Raw genomic sequence first — 15024 nt, 5'->3', positions numbered from 1 at the left:
CATCCTGTTTTCTATCAGAAATATTGTAGCCAACAGGAGCAGGGAGGTGATTTCTACTTGTACTCATCTCTGGTGATGCCGCACCTTGAATACTGTGTTCAGTTTTGGGCCCCCTCACCATCTGAAAGACATCAAGACCCTGGAGCATGTTCTGAGAAGGGCAAAAAGGCTGGTGAAGGGTCTGGAGCATAAGTGTTATGGGGAGTGGCAGGGGGAACTGGGATTGTTAAGTCTGGAGAAGAGAGGAGGCTCAGGGGTGACCTCATCGCTCTCTGCAGCTGCCTGAAAGGAGGCTGTGGTGAGGTGGAGCTCAGCCTCTTCTCCCAGGTAACAGCGATAGAATGAGGGGGAATGCTTTCAAGCTGTGCCAAGGGAGGTTCAGGTTGGATATTAGGAAGAATTTCTTCTCCGAAATAGGGGTCAGGCATTGGAATGGGCTGCCTGGGGAGGTGATGGAGTCACTGACTCTGGAGGTGTTCAGGAAACATTCAGATGTGTCACTTATGAACATGGTGCAGTGGGCAGTTTTGGTGATAGGTGGGCAGTTGACTAGATGATCTTGGAGGTCTTTTTTCAACCTTAATGATTCTGTGTCCCCTTCCCTTTTCCTTGTGAATGAAGCAGAGGAGTCCAACTGAAGTCTGGTCTTCAGTTATCTTTCTGTTAGCTTGAGAGACCTAGGGTCCTAGATATGGCTTTCTCACTCTAACTGCTTTCCTTCTAAAACAGCAGCCTGTCTTTGCTTTCTGAAGTGGTTATGTCCCAATTAGCAAGTAAGGAATACCGGCACGGCCTGGAACACATTGTCTGATATAATCGTATGGTGTTATGATAGCCTACCTTTCTCAAGCTATTTTGCAGCAAAGCCAACTGCCATAGCAGCTCTCTCTCCTTTCCCCCTGCCCCCAGCCTCTCTCTGCTTTTATCTTAGCAAGTTCCTGTGCTAGTTAAACACTTCTGTGGACTGATAAGGCCAGAGCAACCCAACCAAAGAGTAACAACAACAAAAAAAGGGCAATAGTGAGTTTTATAACCCCCATCCCCTACCGCCCCCCCCAGTTCTGGTGGCAGCAAGATGTTAGTTTACTGACCAGCCTGCGGAGCCGTTGTCTGCAGGTGTTTTCTGAAGAGTGCAGGGGTGAGCCTACATCCAATGTAGCAAAAAGTTTGCAGACTTCTTAGCCTGTTTTCTGAAGAAGTTCCCTCCCCTCTCTGTTAAGCTTACTGATTTCATCTGGCGTGACTGTAAGCTATCTTGTTTGCTGATGAGAAGAGAGTCATACAGGGTCCTAACTAACCTCAGGGTCATGAGTTAGAATGCAGTGTTTGAACCTCATTGGATGCTCATCTGCTTCTGAGTGTCTAAAGTGTTTCCTGAAAGCCGAGATAAAATAAATGAGTATAGGGAGGGAAAGGAATGTTTGAAGTTATGTATGAGCTGGATTTCTAAAATCTGCACCGTGAGTCAGTTTGCATTTAGTAATTTACAATGACTGGAAAGAAATCTCTGTTATTTGTTGATGTTACATTTCAGTAAATCTTAAATGGCCAAGGAAGCTGCAGAGAGGTGATAGGAAAAATGAGCAGGTCAATAATGTGAAAAATGAAAAATGTGCAGGTTCATTTCGAAACTAGAGGCCAGTTTCACTTATTTGAGTGACGAGATAATTTTTGGTCAATAAAAATAATCTCATATCAATTTATATGATTTTCTGGGGTAGGAGAGAAGGCCTTGTCAGATGAATTTGCTGTAAGCTTTTTCATTTCTTGTTAAGATTAAAGCTTTGTTTTGTAATTGTATTGATGAAATACACTCTTTTATAATATATTTGATTTAGAGTGGCTTGCTTTATTGATTACCAAATTAAAGTGATACAAAATCAATAGTAGCACACACTAAAGGGATTAAGGACAGGATAACTGAAAAATCTCAATGTAGTTGTTAATGGAGAGTCAATGTCTACTAGCTGTGTCTTTCAGCAAGTATTCTTCAGTATCTGTCAGTGATCAGGAATAAGTATGAAAGAGTGAAGTTTTCAGAGAATGCAAAGATCTAAGATTCACCAGTCTTTCTGGGAAATTAGCCAATTTAGCCAGAACACTATCTATTAAATGTATAGTGAAAGACATTTGGATTTCCCCTTTAGAAGAGCCTGCCCTCTGGAGCACAGGGACTCTAAAAATGAATTGAGTTGTGATAAATTACAATCTGGAAATGGCTTTTGCAGTAAGACTTGCAGCTATGATAACAAATATATAATTCTTGAAGTATAAGTGCTGTTGAGACTGGTGTACCACCATGAGTGGTAGTACTAAGAGGTTTGTAATATTAGGAAAGTTGGTAACAAAAATGAATGTTTTTTTGAGAAGTGTCGTGAAGGACTCAGTTGGAAAAAAAGCCTGTTAAACTGAATTTATAATTCAGAATCTTTGATAAACCAAGTTAGACTAAGTAAACAGTGACTTGCTCACAGTACATAAAGGGACTTCATTATAACGGAGTCAAAGGTACGTAACAAAATCCAGCTGGAAACTGATCCTGGGTAACTTTAGTTTTCAAGCGTGCCTTGTATTTATAAAAAGAGACATCAAGCAAATATCTAAGCTAAGAAAATGGAAAGCTCCATCTCTTGGAGTGTTTTAGTCAGTATGGTATCTTTCATACGTTCCATCACCTTGTCTTCAAGACTCTTCAGATATCTTTAGCCTTCATTCCCTCTTACCTTCTTACCCCCATCTACCGCCTCCCTAATGCTCTGTAAGAAGTAAGTGATGTGTTGAGCTAGTGCTGATCTGGCTAAACAATGCTGTAATCATTGGAAGTTTATCCTCAGCATGCATCAATTGTCGTGAATAAAAACCTGTGGCAGGAGTAAGAAATGTAGAGGACAGAATGATATGTCCTTAAATTCTGTATTTTTGAAGCTGTCAAAACCTGTTTTATCTTTGGTTTGAGTGATGCATCTGAGCAAGACTGTGTATATATTTGTGGGCATATTTGCAACTTCATTTGGAGAATCTCCTCCGTAACATTTGACATTAAATATTTTTGTTATACCAGTGTTAGCTGGTGCTATACCTGAAATTCTTTCAAAATGACATGTCCACTTCCAATATTGAATCACTTGAATTTTTAGCTTCTCAAATTCCAGCTTATGCCATAGAAGCATAGGATCACCAAGATTGAAAAAGACCTCCAAGATCATCTTGTCCAACTGTCCACCTACCACTGATATTTTCCCACCATCCACGTCCCTCAGTGCTACTACTAAATGTTTGCTGAACACCTCTAGGGACAGTGAATCTACCACCTTCCTGGGCATTCTGTTCAAGCACCTGACCAATCTTTCGGGGAGGGAATGTTTCCTAATATCCAGCCTGAACCTCCCCTGGCACAACTTGAAGCCATTCCCTCTCATCCCATTGCTAGTTGCCTGGGGGCAGAGGCCAAACTCCACCTCACCTCATCCTCCTTTCAGGCAGTTGTAGAGAGAATGACAAGGTCTCCCCTGAGCCTCCTCCCAGCTCTCTCAGCCACTCCCCATAAGACTTATGCTCCAGACCCCTCACCAGCTTTTTATCCTTCTCTGGACATGCTGCAGGGGCTCAGTGTCTTTCATGTAGTGAGGGGCCCCAAGCTGAATGTAAGTACTTGAGATGTAGCCTCACCAGTGCGGAGTGCAAATGGATGATCACTTCCTTGCTCCTGCTGGCCAAGTTCAGCCAAGCATTGACCAACATCCCAGGATCGTTTTCTTCCACACAGTCTTCCAGCCACTGCCCTAAACCTGTAGTATTGCCTGGGGTTCTTGTGGCCAAAAGTGCAGCACCCGACACTTGGTCTTGTTGAATTTTCTGTATGTCCAACTCATTTTTATCTGTAAATTGTGTTTACCCATTGTTTGCAATGCAGATCAGTTTTCAATTGAGTTTTCCATTCTTTGCCTTTTTTTTTCTTTTTTTAAATCTGAGAGGATCTGTTAAAACAGTGCAAACTATGCCATGCCTGTAGGGAAATACAAATACAAGCCTTTTTTTCCTTTTCCCTAATGAATTGTGATTTTTTTTTTTTTCAATCGAGTGGGCTTGCAGTCATCATTTTTAACACTAAATGGCATGTTTCACTTGCTCAGCGGTTGCACCCTGTTAAAGCTTTGTGTGTTTTCCTGGTCATTTTAATGCCACCAGCTCAGCTGTTTCTTTGAAGTGCTGCTGATTAGTCTGGAAATAAATTTGGAAGGGAATTCAGATAAGGTAGAGAAGAAAACTAAAACTACTTAAGCAAATGAGCACCTTTCAAGTTTGGATTAAGAATAGTTCCCACAGGTGGAGTAACAGATTGAAGTTCGCAGATCCACAATATCATAGGTGTATTGATGGGTGAATAAAATGTATAGCTAACTTCTGGTGTGCACACTCTACTGTTCCCGTTCGCTTATATTTCCCTTCTATACATAAATGTCTATTCTAGTATAAAACAGCTGGCATAATGGTGACCTCTTGCATAATTACATGCTGAATGTTCCTGGGTAAGCTTGACTCGCTCTTCTTGAATAAGCGGAGATCACTTGAATATAGAAGATAGAAGCCAGGTACAAGGACAAGCATTTTGAAGTCAGCACAAATGGAACTGAGTGATATTGAGACTATTTCTATCGGTAGGCTGCTCTTCAGAAAGAAATAAGGATCATACTGTTATTTTTATATTTAGCCAGATTTCTTAAGGAAAGGAGATTGCGCCATTTTTGTCTAACTGTTCTTTCCCCTCACCCTCGTAAGAAGCTGTCAAATTGAAACCAAATTAAATAAGTGGTGATATTTCAATGATACCAAGTCCTGTAGTGTTCATGAAAGTGGAGAAAAAGACGGAGACAAGGTCCTAATTTTATGTAGAGTAGGATAGGCGTGCATACCACTCCAAGTGCAAGATCTTTCATGTAACAATTTTTTCATGGAAATATCTGCTGTATTTTTGTGCTCAACAGTAGTCAAAGCAAATTCAATGCTCGGACTTAACAGAGTGCAGAGCAAAATAAGAGAAAACAGCATTGTGCTGAAGTCTATATTAATACTTCTTTGTCCTGCGTACTTTGTAATGCGCAGCTCTTCTCTCCCTGCATTTAAAAGATGCTGAAAATGAGCTTTGGAGATCACTGTATAGAAGCCAATCACACTTTTATCAACATCTGTGTAGGCTAAAGATTATAGTCCCAGAAAAGATAGAGCTATGGCAGAAGTCAGTGAAGCCTCGTGGAAGGGTGAATAGAGACATATGATTCACCGTCTCTTTTTGTGCAAGAACTGGAGGAAATGAGGTAGTGCTACAGACGATGACATTCGCAATAAGTTAAAAAAGATCAAGTTTTTAAGTATGTATTTAAGTTGTGAAACTCACTGCCGTAGGATGACTCCTAAAAGTTTATGCAGGCTCAAAAAAATGTTGAACAGATTAAGTGGGAGTTGATGTTTATATACACCCTCTGGCCCAGAAAGTTTGAGCTGTAATTTGTGGGAAGAAGAAAGCTGGGAAATTCAAGGCCGGGTTGGATTAGGCCATGGGCATCCTGATCCAGTGGGGAGCAGCCCTGCCCATGGCAAGGGCTTGGGGCTAGGTGAGCTTTGAGGTCCCTTCCAACCCAAACCTTTCTGTGATTCTATGCATCGTGTTCTTGCGCTCCTAGTGAGGCATCAGCTTTTTGCCTAAGCCTGTAGGTCTCTTGTCACTTGAAATGACAGTAGCAGAGAGTTGTTCTTTTTTGTGGTCGTGTTGAAGAGAAGGAGAGAAAGCTCAGTCCTTGCCCATCTGCAGTTCAGATCAGGCCCTTAGCCTTCTACCTAATGTTCGGCCAGCAGATTTGGGAAGGGATGGAGGGAGGAGGCTGAGGCAGAGCATGTGGGAGCAGAGCTGTGGGCTTGGGTACAGGTGGAAGCAGTGAGTTGTGTGTACGGGGCACAGAAACGGGAAATGAGTAGAATCGTAGTATCACAGAATCATGGAATGGCCTTGGTTGAAAAGGACCACAATGATCATCGAGTTTCAACCCCCCTGCTGTGTGCAGGGTCGCCAACCACCAGACCAGGCTGCCCAGAGCCACATCCAGCCTGGTCTTGAATGCCTCCAGGGATGGGGCATCCACAACCTCCTTGGGCAACCTGTTCCAGTGCATCACCACCCTCTGTGTGAAAAGCTTCCTCCTAATGTCTAACCTAAACCTCCCTTGTCTTAGTTTAAAACCATTCTCCCTTGTCCTAAGGATACAAGTTTATAGGTGAGGAATGTAGTAGATTACTTAAAACTCATACACTTTTTTTTCGCGGATCAGAAGGTCGCTCCATCTTTAGACTAAGACTTGGAAAGCTGAGACAGAATAGAGTTAAAATCAGAAATACTAAGAAGTACTTGTAAGAGATGCTGTTTTATGGAAGATATGTACTGACCAGAAGGATTTGTATTTGGAATTCTATTTCCATTCAGTACACTTTTTCTTGATTATAATTTATTGAATGATAGGCGTTTTCCAAGTGTTGGTTAAACATCAGTGCATTGCAGAAAAAGAGAAAAGCTGTTTCCTTTCAGACGTTGCTCCTGTTCTGTAAATAACAACTTCATTTTACGTGCTGAGTGGCTGCTAGACTAAGAGCATATCCATGCTTTTATTTTTCTGTATTAATCAAGGCAAAATGGATGTGCTTTTTAGTAGATGTTTCCTTTAGGAGATGCCGTAATTGATGTTTCATTCACTGAGTGTTTAAACACTGTGGCCAATATGAAGCAGATACAACTTCTTTCCAGTGGCCAGCTGTGCGAGTTGCTATGGGAACTCGGTGGGGACTGTCTGGAGATTACTACTCTGGGGACCACACCTGGCTTATTTGCATTCAATTTAAGTTGGGGAAAATTCAGAAGACAAGAGGAGTAGTAGGCAGGCAGAAAGGGCTTGTCATTTTGAGGCTGTCACATGGGGTGGGAGGCTGCTCTTATTCATGGTTCCCGTGGACCAGTGCAGGGTTCTGAATTTTGCAGCCATTCGTGTGTTTTGTTACTGTGGTGAGGCTTATTAGAAATGCAACGTCACAGGGGCCTTTTGGTATTATTCCCTCTAACTTAGTTTAATCCCAGTGAATTTGCCAACTTTTTTTGCCTGTGTAGTAATTTGTGTTGCAGTGAAGGTTTGTGAAGGCGGTATGAAACTCAGGTCATGCAGTGTGTTACTGCAACTCAGTGCAATATTAAAATGTCAGTGCAATATAGAGTGTTGCTGCAGAGCTTAGCCTGATTTTTTTTTTCTGAACACTGAAATTGCTCTTTTTCCAGTGATGACTGTGAGAACTTCCTAAGAAGGCTGTGGAACAATTTTCATTCAAGTCAGAAGCAGTGGTCAGCTAGCAGCTTTCAGACTGTTTGAGGCTGGATTTTTGTGGATTATGGCATCCTGGCACATAAGTACTTTGCTTCTTTCTTGCTACATTAACTTACCTGTTGACCAGGACTGGGCAAAAGCGATTATAACAGTGCTGTATGCTGACTGCTCTTTGTGCTTTTCACCTGCTGTTGCCCTCATACCACAGGGCTGACAAAACACCCTAGCACTTTGCTGCAGGAATGTCTTACTGGAGTATTTGAGCTGTTTTCGGAACAGTGGGCTTAGAAGCTTTGAGAAATGTGAATCTCAATGCTTGGGGGGGAGGTGAAGATAACCTGAATGTTAATGGCAGATGACATCAGCACTGATCAGCTCTTTCCCTTTTATCCTTGAAGGTTCAGGTTCTCAGTCTGTAGTGGTGGTATCAGGCAGAATCTTTGTACATTACTAAGGCATTAATGCAGCATAATTTGTATTTGTTATCGTTTAGCCTGCTATGATATTATAGGGTTATTAGTACCTGCTTCCAAATTCTTCAAAGCAATTCCTTAAATCTGGGGTTCATCGTTCCAAGACAGGTCTATGCTAAAAGGACTGACTGGTATGATTGTAACTTGCTCCTTTTTCTTGTTAGCTTCTTGCCAGCACTCCCTATTTTCTCCACCTCTGTACTGCCTTGATGCTTCAGCGGGGAAAATCTTTCTGCTGGTGGATCAGATAACTGAGCCGTGTATTTTCTAACTCTGGTCACATTAGCACTAACCCAGCTCAGTTCCCCAGGTGGCAGTGCAGGAGGTGCAGCAGGGCGTTGTGGCTGAGGGCTGCCTCTCTGGGAGGAGCACTGCCTTTTGCTGACTTAGCACTTGTTACCCACAGCTATAGCAGTGATGGATGCATGTGGTCCTATGGAGTTAAATGTCTGATTTTTCATGTTTGGTTTTCCTATCAAAACAGTGAGATGTATATATGGAGTCTGTTTTAGTGAGGAATTGGTGAGTAAGAGCTAGTCTTCTGGATGTGGTTGTAACGTTTTTTGTTGATCAGTTGATTTCTTTTACCCTGTGACTCAGGACTAAATAATGAATCTCCTGTGAAAGGACTCTTGTCTGTCAGTGTGATGCTTCCGATCAAAATAGGTTGCAGAAACTGGGGCAGTGTGAGAAGACTTACCTGTGCTGCAGCTTGCTCTGAAAATAACCCATTCCTGTCTTCAGTGGCATGTGTCCACCTGCATGTACGCAAAACGTGCATGTCTTCTCAGCAAATGCTCTGCAATCACAGCCACAGGTGGCGTGATACCGCATGCCCTTCAGCTTTACTGCTGGTAAAACAGTCCTTGTGGCTGTTTCCTGGAAAAGTCAATCAGTGCCTTGTCAGCTTTAACATAGCGTAGCTGCTAAAACTGACACAAGTGTGCTTGGGAACGTTTCCTGGAAGAACTAATGTAGATAATACTCAGTATGTGTAGTGAAGGTGAGGTTTTTACAACCTGCTGTTCCTAAATTATAAATTGAAGACCCAGCTGCCCAGTAATTTTTTTTTTTTTTTTGATAGCAAATGCAATCTTACTTTAGTTCGTTCCGACTAGCCAAAATGATAGCAGCCTGGTGGGTGTGCAGGTGGATGGAGCCAGAGTCTGCAGTGTGTAACTACTGCTTCCTTCAGACCTCACATCTGGCAATCATTGTTCCATTTGTAACAGACAAAGCCGCTTGTCTGGAATGTGGCCTTTTCCTCTTTAAGATCAAATAATTTAAGCTTCAGAAAGAGGCATTCTCATGACATATCTTGTAGTTCCTACAGGTGTTAATAGTGTCTGGATCAGTGTGCTGGGGGCAGTAAAGCAATATCCTCCTGCAGATTGGAGGTAGTTATTACGGAAGAGATCAGAATCAGATTCTGCAAAGGATGGTGGTAACTACAGAGTAGCTTCAGTTCCTATCATGATCTGTTTTGCATGGGCTTTTTTTCTCTATTAATTTGTTTGACAAACACTCAGAATGCTGGCTAGAGCTAAATACCACCTATGCGGATTTTGATGTATCCACTTGGCTCCAGCAGCAATCATAATAAACTTAAGCTGGTGACTTTGATGTATGTATTTTGAAAGTGAGCTGTAGTGTATTTAATGACAGGTAGTATGGAGTCTCTGAGATTTGAATTGAGCTGAATTGTATGGTTAAGTTATATGTTGAATTAGTCTATTCTTTGTAGAGCCCCCGTTCATCAAGCTAGACTAGTTATTACCTCTTTGTCAAAGCAGGGAATGGAAACAGCATGTTTGTAAAATGCTTTTTATTTTGATTTACCAGGTGAGTTTTAAAATAATGCTGTTTAGTTCTGAGCACCTGTTCTTATTATGTGTGGGTGGGCATGGGGAGGCAAATGTAATGCTGTTGGAATGCACATGCAGTGATATTTGAGAGATGTAACAAGTCATACAGCTGCTAAAGCAAATATTGCAGCCAGTAGTTGAGCGTGGCATAACTAGTGTACGTTCATATGTTGTCAGACAAATTGCTTGTGATTTATGGATTTGGGAATAGTTAAATTACTCAAATCCTTTGTATTTTTAATGTGTATTGGAATAACTTGAAGTTTACAGTCTGTATGCCATCTTCCTTTTTTGGTGTGTGTGAAGAGAGGTAGGGGCAGAATGCTAAGGGTGCCCCAATACAGCACAAGCTGCAACTGCATCATCCATTCAAATGCATGCACAGCACTTTCAGTAGCCACCTCACGTGTGGAAGGTGTGTTCCCATGAATGCCATGCCAGCACGCAGCTGGTAGAAATGACTGCTTCAAGGTGTGCTGTAGCTGCTGGTGTGAGCCCCAGGGTTTAGATGGGAGTGCAGGCTGCCCATCCGTGCAAGGGAGGCTCCTCTGTGTGCCAGTTGCCACACAGCCCAATCTGCAGCCTCCCACAAAGGCCTGTGAGCTTTCAAGGCTGTTTTTTTTTTCAGTTTCAGTACTGCTGTTGTGTAGATCTGTGCCCTTAGATTGCTTCTTTTTTTTTTTTTCCTTCTTGCTCTGTTAAATTCTGAAGTTTTACAGACGGTGTTCTTCAGCCCTCCCTTGTGTCGTGTTCATGTAACTTCACATCAGTCTTCGTTTCAGTCTTTACTTTGTGTCCTGCGGTACTCTTCTGAATAGCAGTGGCGGGCATGAAAATCTTGTAATCGAGTAATTAGAAAAGTTCACTAATTAAACAGTATGCATCTGCTCTGGGGCTTTAGTGTGTTAGCCTGTAGAACTCAAATCTGACAAACTGGTAATTTTGAGGGGAGGTGAGACCCTCAGCTGTGTCACAAAAAAATAAACTGTCTCAAACAGGTGTCTCGCTTCAAATATTAACTTTTTAAAAGCAGTTGGATTTTAAAAGCAGTTTGATGCAAATTGCCTTCATAACACTGGAGTGCTACTTTTCATGTGCAGGTTTAGCACAGGAATGAACATCAGCTCTAATGTTAAAGACCCCGCCTTGGATTTGGCAGTTTCAAAGGATGACTTGCACATATTTATACTATTTTTAGTTAAATTGAATGCAACTGAGTACTCTACTGCAGCTATTCAAAAGTGCAACTGTGCAGCAGCTCTATGGCAAATGCAACATGCTGGTGAAATAACACAAACTTGTTCTCAAAAATATGGTAGTTAAAGTTGTGGACTTTTTAGTTTTTATTTTCTTTGAATTTAATTCCTGAAGTCAGTGCTTATGATGTAGTGCTCAATATAAAAATTAAGATTAAAGAAAAATCCTCAAGTTATTATGTGATAGTGATGAAAACTTTGAAAACCTGAGTGAAACATGAGGTCTTAAATCAGAAAATGTGAAGATATAATGCTCGCTACTCTTCAAATATTCCATGGCTTTAAGAAAATGTTTTGTGGATCAAAGGTGGAGTTTTGAACATAAAAGGCTGTCTGTACAGTAGATTTATTAAGCTTGTGCTAAATTTACATCCAGTGCCTCTGAAAACACTCACAGTGAAACTTATTTGTAGATGCAGCATGGATTCTTTCTTGTAAGCTGTGACTGTGGGCAATGAGAGAAGGGCAGAACTGTTCAGTTGATTCACTGGGATGATAGTATTAGACATTAGTTTCAAGCAAGGCCAAGTTTGCTTGTGAAAGCTTAATACCGTTAAAGTGAAAATACTGCAGTTTCTGAATAAGGTTATTTCTTTAATTTTGCCTCTTCTGTCTCTTCCCCTACTCCCGTTATGTTTTTTCTCTTTCAGTATGGTCAAACTATACTATAAGTATCACATGATCACAGTTTTCTTACTATAAAGATGACTTAAACCATTATAGCTGCTATTATCTGTGGACAAAAGTGAGATTTTAAACACACAAACAAACCCCTTTATATGAACATGTTAGGTACTTACGAGTATCTCCTGTCTTGCACTGATAAGATGAATTAGCATTCCTGGCTTGCTGTCTCTGTGCTTAATTGTCTTCAAAAAAGGTATGCAAGATCATTTTGAAAGACGCTTTGTGCAATGGAAAGTTTGAAAGGGTAGTTACGATCTGAGTTGGAGAGAGAAGTAAAATTAGATGTAGGCTAAAATTTGAGTTCATAGCAATTGCATAATGACCTGTAATTCTTTAACAGGCCAATTTTATTTGACTTTTCCAGAAAAGTACTCTTGGCTTTCAGAGTGAACTTAGCAATTTTCACATAAAATCAGTTTTGTTAGCCAAAGTCAAAGGTGGTGGCTAAAATTAGAGCTTGGTTTGCAGCTCTAACTATGAACAGGCTGCTGTCTGTCTGTCCATAATTATCCTAAGAGGATTGTGCCAATGTTAATACCAGTTTATTTTTGTTGAAGTATGTGATTTAAAAAAAAATTAATAGCACATTGAAGTTCTGTTTGACAAAATTTTTATTAGGTTTAATTTGCTTTGTGGAACGGGGACTTGGAAATGTCTTGAGTTAAAACATGGTAGCTCTGTATGATGTCAAATTAGAGCTAACTGTATCAACTGATCTTGGCTGTCACGGCATATAGAAAGCAGCCTTTCTCTGCGTGTTTGCAGTATGCATTGGTGGAATGCTTAGTCATACACTATTATAAAAGCTTTTGTGTCCAGTCATCTTCAGGATGAAATATACTAGACACAAGTGCAGTAATGAAGGCAGTATGCTGACGTGTTATGGTTAATACCATGCATTGTTCCACGTACACCATACAGAAGTGAAATGTGGTGTTGGTTTATTGAGCAGTCTTGCCATGTTCTGTCAGAAATCATGTCAGGAGTTTTGCAAAGGTCACACTTGTCATAGAGCTGCCTAGTGGCAGAAATCTTCTGGCTGTCACTGAGGACGTGTAATAAATGACGTTTTACTAATATATGGAAGTATGCCCATATAAAAGTTAAGGTGCTTTGTCCCCTTGAAGTGTTTCAGTGAGAGAATGCTGCTAATAACTTTGTTTTATCCCTTTAATTCTGCATTGTCTATGTAGTGCCCTACCAGCTCCCCCCCTTGAGTGAATTGATAGTCTGTAAATTGGCCGCAATAAATGAAAGATGCAAAAGGAATAAAACAGAAGATGCAGGGCAAGTCTAACCAAAAGTTGCATAAGCTGCAGAGGGAAATGATATTCTCTTTCCAAAAAAACAAGGTATCGAGTTATAATCACTGGAACTCCATAAATAGCAACAAATTGGTGGGAGAGACAGCAAAGCAGAAACATTTAAGTGGGAGGATATGTGAAGAGTGAAGAGCAGAATAGTGGTGGAGGAGTACTTCTGCAGCGTTGGACTGAAGATGCCTGTCATACCTGGCTCCATTTTAGTGGCCTTGGTTCCTTCACTTTTGCATCAAATCATGAACAGAGCTGTGTGGAGGAAAAAATCAACAATGTCAGCATTGCAGAATTCCTTGAAGAGAACTTCTGAAATGTCTGTAGTTGCGTGGGAAACTGAGAGATTTTTCTTCTTTTTTTTTTCTCATCCTGAAAATGATCTAAGGTATCTTTGGAAGAAAAATAAGGATTTTTGTGGAAAACTCACGGTGCTGTTTTGCTTAAATGTGAGTACCACAGGTGTGACTGGTTCAAGGTATTAATTAACTTTTAGTGTGAGAATCCAGAACGAGGAGGATAGCCAGTGAGGTGGCAGAACCTGGATAGGAAAATAGCACTGGTTTGGAAGCAAGGTGATCTACTGAGTCCCTCCCCAAACCCTTCTATTTAGGCCTTCAGGCCTCCTACAGAAGCATACCGCATAAATTGTTGCAGTAGTGTGGCCTAGATGGAATAATAGTGTTTTTGGCCAAAAACATCAGAATTTACATAAAATACAAGATAATAAAATCATCAAAGAAGGGAGTGATCACTTGAAGAGTACTATGTTTTTGGTTTTTTTTGCTAAACTTAGTTTGAAAAGTCAGTTTAAAAGGCTTTACAGTAGTTACAGTTGCAGTGTATGCTTGTTGGGGGATGGTACTTCTAAGAAAGGTTGGTTGGGGCACCGTCAGGAACAGGAAGAAAACTTTTCTGCCTTTTCCTTGTTAGCTGTCAGTGCACTGTCAATAGAGCAGATGAGCAGCACAGTGGTATTGCAGAACGCTTGCTGACACTGCTTCAGGCTTATCCTTCCCTGGCCTTTATTTACTGCTTTATTATTCTGTTCTTGATGCGAGTCATCCATCACTACACATGCCTGCTTTAACGGTCACTTCCTGCCTTCGTGTGCTTCTGCTGCTGCACCTGTGTTCAAGCAGCTCAGTGCAGAGAGAATCCACAGGACGGCATTGTGGACCTGGCACCATGCTGCAGGCTGCCTCGGCTCGGCCGCTGTTGGGTGACTCCTGCTTCATCAAGTGTCACCGTCTGTCCAGGCTCTGCCGATGAAGCAAGGGGATTATCTCAATGTACTCCAGAAGCATGGGTGGAAGAGCAAAGTTTTGGGAAGGTCTGGGAACCACGATGTACCCCAGAAGTCTTCATGGGATGCGTGAATGTCTAAGAAATAAGTCAGAAGCAGGGTGCTAGGAAAAGGTAATTGGTACATGTTGTCCCCGTGCAGTTGGCTGTATATTCCTTTCTTGGCATCTTCTTCAAGTGTAGATCACTTGTTAAATATATAGTGGGGAACATCTTGTGTTAAGTAGAGATATGAACCTGAACAGAAGAAGAGGTCAAGCGTGGAAACAAATTCCAGTCAGTGACGGACGATCGAGAAGTCCCTTCTCTTGTGCACTCTTCTGTGGAGAGGTGGTGCTTGAGTTCCTTTCAAATATGAGGAGAAAAGCACAGGAGAAAAAAAATACATATATCTTTAAATTCACATTAACATTGGGAAGCGAGTGGCCCAACCCTGCAGTCACTGGTGCTGATCATCACACATTTTGTCATGATCAGAACACAGTCTAATAAACATTGCAGTGTCCAAATTCCGCTTTACATTTTTGCATTAACATTCTTGCTGTTTTGGTCAATGAGATTTGAGTGGTAATCAAGCAATCTGAAATGGTTTAATCTAGCATTGTAGTTCTTCAGTAAGTGTTGCCCTGTGGAACATATGTGGAAGAGAGGATTGGCTCCTCCATGGAGCGTAGCGTGTTCCCCAGTCCTTCCACAGGTTACACTCCCAGCTGCAGCTGGGCTCTGCTTATCATTGGGTGGTTCAAAGCCACAGGCTTGGTGCT

The 15024-nt window shown here is 41.4% G+C and overlaps 1 protein-coding gene across 6 annotated transcripts in view; it reads left to right on the top strand.

The window, feature by feature from the left end:
• POU2F1 (POU class 2 homeobox 1) overlaps positions 1-15024 on the top strand; it is a 120667-nt gene that overhangs the window by 41465 nt on the left and 64178 nt on the right. The window lies entirely within an intron of this gene.

The sequence above is a fragment of the Phasianus colchicus genome, chromosome 1, assembly GCF_987193195.1.
Source record: "Phasianus colchicus chromosome 1, bPhaCol1.hap1.1, whole genome shotgun sequence".
Taxonomy (NCBI): domain Eukaryota; kingdom Metazoa; phylum Chordata; class Aves; order Galliformes; family Phasianidae; genus Phasianus; species Phasianus colchicus.
This window is presented reverse-complemented; position numbering and strand designations above follow the sequence as displayed.